The following is a 6,755-nucleotide window of genomic DNA, read 5'->3' on the forward strand; positions in this document are numbered from 1 at the left end:
GAGATTCTGCAAGGCTTTCAATGTGCAGAAGGAATCCAAAGTAATATTTAATGTTTGTTTTTACAGACATCTCAATGTATCTCAGATATTTAAGTATGACTGTAATTTCAGAGATACAGTTTGAATGTTTACCAGGCAACAGGCTCGAGATGTGCAATGAGGTGTTGCAATTGAAGCTCTAACATTATCTCCCTCTTTCTGATTTTACTGATTTTACTCTTAAAAGGAGAGGATTTGTTTAAGACTATTTGAATTCTTTAAGGCTAAATATTATTTTAGGAGGCTTTGATAGCCATAGTAGTGACTTAGAAATACAGAATTATGCAACATTGTCAGCATTGATTTTTGTGTTTCTAGATGAGTGTTAATTCGTATTTAAAAAGGTGGATTGAAGTTTCATTTCTGAACATAAAAGGTTGGTATTTGTGTGTGTTTACTACATTTGTTTCAATTTATGACTCTGAGAGTAGTGAATGGGGGCGATATAAGGACTATTGGTGTTCCATTTTAAAAAGTACTTCGAAACTTGGGGGACAAGATTTATAGGGACAACGGGAATTAGTATTACAGACAGGGTCCCGGCACTATAGGGACAATATGTATTTTAACATGATTGAGTCTGTATTAGTGACAAGGGGAACTGAACATAGGAAATGTATAGCAACAATGTATTGGGCCTGTCAAAGGCAATAGGAATTGAATGTACTGGATACTGGGGAAACAAAGGTAACAATGTTGCAAGGGGCTGACCTCAATATGGACAAATAGAGACAGATATAGAGACGTGTTAGAGACAGGGTTAGAGGCATAGACATACATAGATTTATCGACATTAATCTGTCACACAAAAACTCGACTAAAAATTGTTTAGGCAAGAGCGAATAGGCATGTTTTCGAGACAGTTGAGTGGCTCTGAAAACGACATTTGGGCTTCTGCTTCTTCTTCTTCTTCTTCTACTGTCTTCTTTTGTTCCACCAGTTCCTTATCTTCTTCACTACATTATACGTCTTCTTCTTCTTCTTCTCCTCCTCCTCTTCCTACCTCTCCTCGTTCTCTTTTCTTCTCCTTTCATTCTCCTACTCTTTCAAAAAAATTCATTCCATCTTCTAATCTGTTCTTTTTCCTCCAAATCCTCCATTTTTCCTTTTTCCTTTTGTTTATCTAGTCTCTTAATATTTCCTTCCCCCTCCTTAAATTATGTATTTCCATGTTGAGTCTGTGAGAATTATAAGTCCATACTCCATTCCGACAAGCATCTCTTCCACCATCCTTATGGTATCCATTATTTCGGTATCTTCTGCATGTTATCAATGTAGTTCGTTGCCATTTTTTGTTATTCAGTGTTGAACGGCGCTATTGACGAACGCTATGCCTTATATACCTCAAAGACGGACGTGAATGAAAACATCCCCTCACACCAACTATCCACATCAAATACCAAACAATCCACAGAGATTTGAGTGCTAACCTAAAATGAACTTTTATACAAACCAATACACTAATACCAACAAAATCAACACTACTTCATACTAACAGAAAGTGGAGAAGGAAAGTTTTTGTTTACAAAAACACACCATTGCCTACATTCATACCAATCAAGTGAATTAATCTTTATATTCCACTTTCACACAAAACAAACGCTCATGAGAGTAGGGACATGGTTTTTTTTTATGGGAAGAAAGACACACACACGCATAAATACATATACACGTACACACACACACACACACACACACACACACAATCACATCAGTAAAGGTGTCAGTGTTTATAGTGACACTACTCCACATTCACAAACACAAACATTCTTTACCGTAGGGACATGAGCTATTGTTAAAGGAAGAAAGACACTCATAAACACTACCAAGAAAAACAAACATATGATTGCAACTTGAGCAGTCTCTCTTTTCTGGAGATCTGGATAGCCCTGAGAAGGACTGTCTTTTTAAACTCCAAATGCACATTTCAATCATGACATTTCCTAGGTCTGCCCCCTCCCCACTCCAATCGTAATCCAAATCGACTGTTATCCTTAGGAGTACGGACGCAGCTTGATTGGCTTCATTATCCCATTCCTCAGTTTGAGCGATTGTGAAGACTTGTTCTTGCCTCCTTCTATTCCACACTCGTATATGTTGTGGTGTCTGCGGTTCTCACTATCGTTGCTGTCTCTCCAACTCTTCGTCACAATTGTCGATTTGAGGGAGAGCGGGTGTTGGTAGTGGTAGTACGGTGGTGCTTGTGGCTGGGGCGCTGTCCTCACCATGGGCTTGCCTTCACTGGCCTCTCTCAGGATGAGGTGAGTTAGGATCCTTTCGTTCGTTTCCTTCTCATCTTCTTTCATTTTTTCTCCTCCTCTTCTTCTAGCCTGTCACTTTCTTTTATTGCCTCCATGGCCATGTTCTGTTTTTGAATTAAAGTGGTGTTCGTCCAACTAGGGACATGTACCACTGGTTAGTGATGCCACCGGCATCTTTTTAATTGCTCCTGGGGGAAGGAATTAGAGCCACATCCCCCAGGCTTTAATGTACACATAGGGTACTATTTAATTTAACTTTCAGATTGTAGGACTAAGAAGTCCCTAACAATCTGACTGAATGGCTGTTACATGAGAGGGAATAGTACCACATAGCTCATGTTACAAGAAGGTTCAGATGCATTGAAAATCCCCAGGTGTCAACCCAAGCAGTATGTAACGCCCGCTACGATTGGTCGGCAGCGATGACGTCACATTAGGACACCTGGGCGTGTGGCAGGTGGAAATCGTTCCACATTCTGCCACGTGTACGATGTCCGAGCGTGGTAAAGGAGGAAAAAGGTGCTCGGCAAGCCAGCCATGGATATTAAGTACTCCCCAAAACGCCAGCCCGTACTTATTTCAAATCAAGTCCAGTTTTGCTAATGGACAATAAAAAGTACCAATAATGTGTTAGCCACCTGAGCAATTAGTTCAAATCTCCTACTTCCTAACGTATTTATATAATATTAGTACGTAGTGTACATAAAATTAGCCCTACTGGTCATATTCAAATTAATATGTCTAAGCGACATATGAAAGTTTAGTCACTGTTAGGTTTAACAAGTTAAGTTTGTTGCGGTGTTCCAATGGATCAAGTTTGTTTCGAGAGTAGTTTAGTCAAGGAGGGATACCAAGCCAACTATGGTTCTCTATTTAATAAAAGGCAATCTTTTGGAGCCGTAAAAAGGGCCGTTTTTCTGCTAGAAGGTACCACGTCTCTCTTCCGCCCTCACAATCTTTTCCGCACTCCTAGTCTCATGATTCTTGATATCAGGAAATGCGTAGCCATGATGGGCGGAAATGTAAGCAACGGCTTCTACCAGTTGACTGAGGGGGTATCCTGTGTAGGCTCTTCTATAGAATTGGGGGAGAACTCTGACCCCAAATCCCCATTAAGAAGGTCTTGGTGTAAAGGTGTCTAGAGATTTGTAGGCAACGTATTGCATGGCTCTTATAAACTGCCCTGCTTTGTGGACGTCATACAATGCTTGATCTAGCCCCATTTCGGTGTACTTCTCAACGAGGGGGTCAGTCTCCACCTCCTCATTCGCAGCCGCCTCTATTTCCTCTTCTGGTTCCGATAATAATTCTTCAATTGAGGTAGATAGTTCCAAATCCTCTGCTATGGGGTCGGTCGCTGTTATTGTTGTTGTGGTTGTTCTTGCAACTGTGATTGCCTGTAGTATCGGAGGGAGAGAAGAACGTAACACCTCCGATACTTGAGTTTGAGTTTGCCATGCCGCTTTTTTGACATAATTGGCCCTTTGTTCTGCCACCATTCTTTCTAGGGTGGGTTGTTTGTTAGGTATAGTCGGCTGTTGGCTATATGTTACTTGTGGTCTCGAGGTGGGTGGGGTGCTAACTGGCTGGGTCTGCATTTCTTGCTCCCGCTGCTATTGCGAGTTCTGGGCCTAATTCTTTTAATTTCTTTGTCCTCCCATATTAATAAGAGCGTGGTTCTGTTTGCCTGTGCTCTTAGGCTCCAGCCGGAGGCTATCGTTAGACCTAAGCCTTCAATAGCGCTCAACGCCTGTGCAGGGATTAATCCTTCCGTCGCTAGCTCCATTGTGTTGCTCCTTCTATGTTCGCTGCAGACTAAATGATGATGCCTCCATGGCCAGCTCATACAGTAGGTGCCGGATATATTCCATGTGCATCTGAAGTTCCAACAATTTGGTAATTCTACTCATCTTCATCGAAGTTAATTAGTGAACGATGGGTAGCCATACTGACGAACGCGCTGCGTTATAAGCTGAAGCACGGACGTGAAGGAAAACTCCCTTTAAACAAAAACAAAGAATACTCACTTCAATTTAAAACAAGGAATGTGAGGACCTAAATGAAACACTCACGTTCACTTTTTACCTACACACTTTATTACCATCCATATATACAACCCTAAAACAAACACACAAAACACACACACACACACACTATCTTACAAGCCAAGGTAACGAAATATTTATAGACACACTTCTGTCCCATCACTTACAAACACACTAACAGACCAACACACCAATACCAACAAATTTCGACAATATAGTAGTATGTCTTTTCTAGATTTTTATTCTAGCCCTGAAAGGAGATGTTTTGTTGTTTAAGTGTTTGGGCAATTTCTCTTAACGTCTAGGATTTCGTCCCCGTCTGGCTTCAGGCTTTCCCACGGGATACAACCTGCCTCTTCGGAAGGAGAAGGAGAACGCCTTGGTGTACACTCTACAGTCCAAAAAGCATCTTTCTGGTTCCTGCTGTTGTTGTTGCTGCTGTTACTGTCGCTGTTGCTGTTGCTGCTTTTGAAATATGTACTTCTCGGTCCACTCTTCTTGTTCCTTTCTAATTTCTTCTCTAAAAACCTCCGGTCTTGTACCACTTTAAGCATCCTGACATTTTCAATCTCTTCAAGCTTTGGCATAAGATTTAGCCTGACAATATGTACATGGAAGTGGGCTTCATTCAGCTTAGCTCGTTTGGAAGTCATCTTCAAAATGGATGGCCAGAATGGAGACCGCACCATTTAATATCTCAAGAGAGGACGCAATAGAACACATCCCTACGGTGTTTTTGGTTGGAACGCTATAGCTCATCTAATGAAGAGGGATATACAGAAGTCAAAGAGCAAATATAGTGATACAAAAAACCCACAGATAATAATTTGTTATAACATTTTTATTCAACCAAAAAAACCCAGCAACAAACAATAAAACATTTTTTTCAGATAAAAAAATGTTTGACACGGTTGACACGGTTGACAACCTGATGGTGGTTATTTGGCCATTGATGCACACTAATGTAACAAGATAACCGAGTGGGATATTCGGATTCACAACATAACACTTTTAACGATGATATAAATAAAATGTTGAATAATGGATGACGGATACTCTCCGTCATCATATTTTGTTTCAGCTCCACGGCTGCTACAGTTAAGCTTCACAGCTGCTACAGACTCCGGACTCTCGGAATACTTCGAAACACTCGGAACACTCTGAACATTAGACGCTTCGGACACTCCGGACATTATATAATCCGGACACCCGGACATTAGACACTCCGGACACTCCGGACATTAGACACTCTGGACTCCCCGGACATTAGACATTAGACACTCCGGAAACCCCGGATATTAGATCCTCCGGACACTGGACATTAGACACTCTGGAAAATCCGGACACTGAACATTAGACACTCCGGACACCCCGGACACTAGACCCTCCGGACACTAGACAGCTCTACAGCTGAAGATGTGCAAGTCGTTGAAGCAGACTGCTGGCTGACGAGACTTATCCGTACTGTATAGAAATTTACGTACGGTGAGGTATTTATACACATAGTTTGTGCATTGACGGCATTCGGCTCGTCCCATCGAGAGCACTTCGAGAGCACCCGAGTACATGTATTCAATAAATAAAAGAATATAATTCCGTGACAATACCTTCCCCCTAAACAAAAGTGGTAACACTTGTAGAAAAATCACGGAATGGGAACATAAGCCATTGTTAAAACTTCCAATTTGAATACAGAACGGAAATGATCTGCTAATTACACCCTACTTAACAAATCAGCAACCATATTGTCCCATCCTCGAATCGTCTCGATCCGGAAACTATACGGTTGCAAAGACAACGCCCAACGCATCAATCTTGCATTGGCGACCTTTGCTTTGTTCAAGTATAAAAGCGGCTGATGGTCCGTTTGTAAGTTACCCCCCCCCCCAAAAGGAACGTATGGAATTTTCCCCCATCCTAAGGCTAGGCACTCCTTCTCAATCACGGAGTAGTTTTGCTCCCTAGGGAGCAATTTCCTACTTGCATAAGCAATGGGCAATTTCATCCCCTCTTGCTCCTGTAGCAAAACAGCCCCAAGACTCGTATCTTCAGCACAAAAGTTTTGTTCAATTCTGGCAACTTTAAGATTGGTGCACTTACCAGTTTCTGTTTTAAAGCGTTAAATGTGTTTCCCTGGCATACACCCCAGGGAACTTTATTCGGTTGCCCTTTCCTAATCAAGTCTGTTAATGGGCTGGCGATATCCGCAAAATTGGGGACAAATTTCCTGTAAAACCATATCAAACATAGGAAAGATCTTAATTGTTTTTTAGTTTCTGGTCTAGGTGCATCTCTGATTGCTCCTATTTTATCTGGGTGAGGTTTCATCTGACCTAGTCCACTTACGAGATGTCTCAAAGACACTAGGCTAAAATACCCTAAACTATATTTGGTGGGCTTAGCTGTAAGA

This window comes from Sinohyriopsis cumingii, chromosome 12 (genome assembly GCF_028554795.1).
Source record: "Sinohyriopsis cumingii isolate HCF-2022 chromosome 12, ASM2855479v2, whole genome shotgun sequence".
In the NCBI taxonomy this organism is placed as follows: domain Eukaryota; kingdom Metazoa; phylum Mollusca; class Bivalvia; order Unionida; family Unionidae; genus Sinohyriopsis; species Sinohyriopsis cumingii.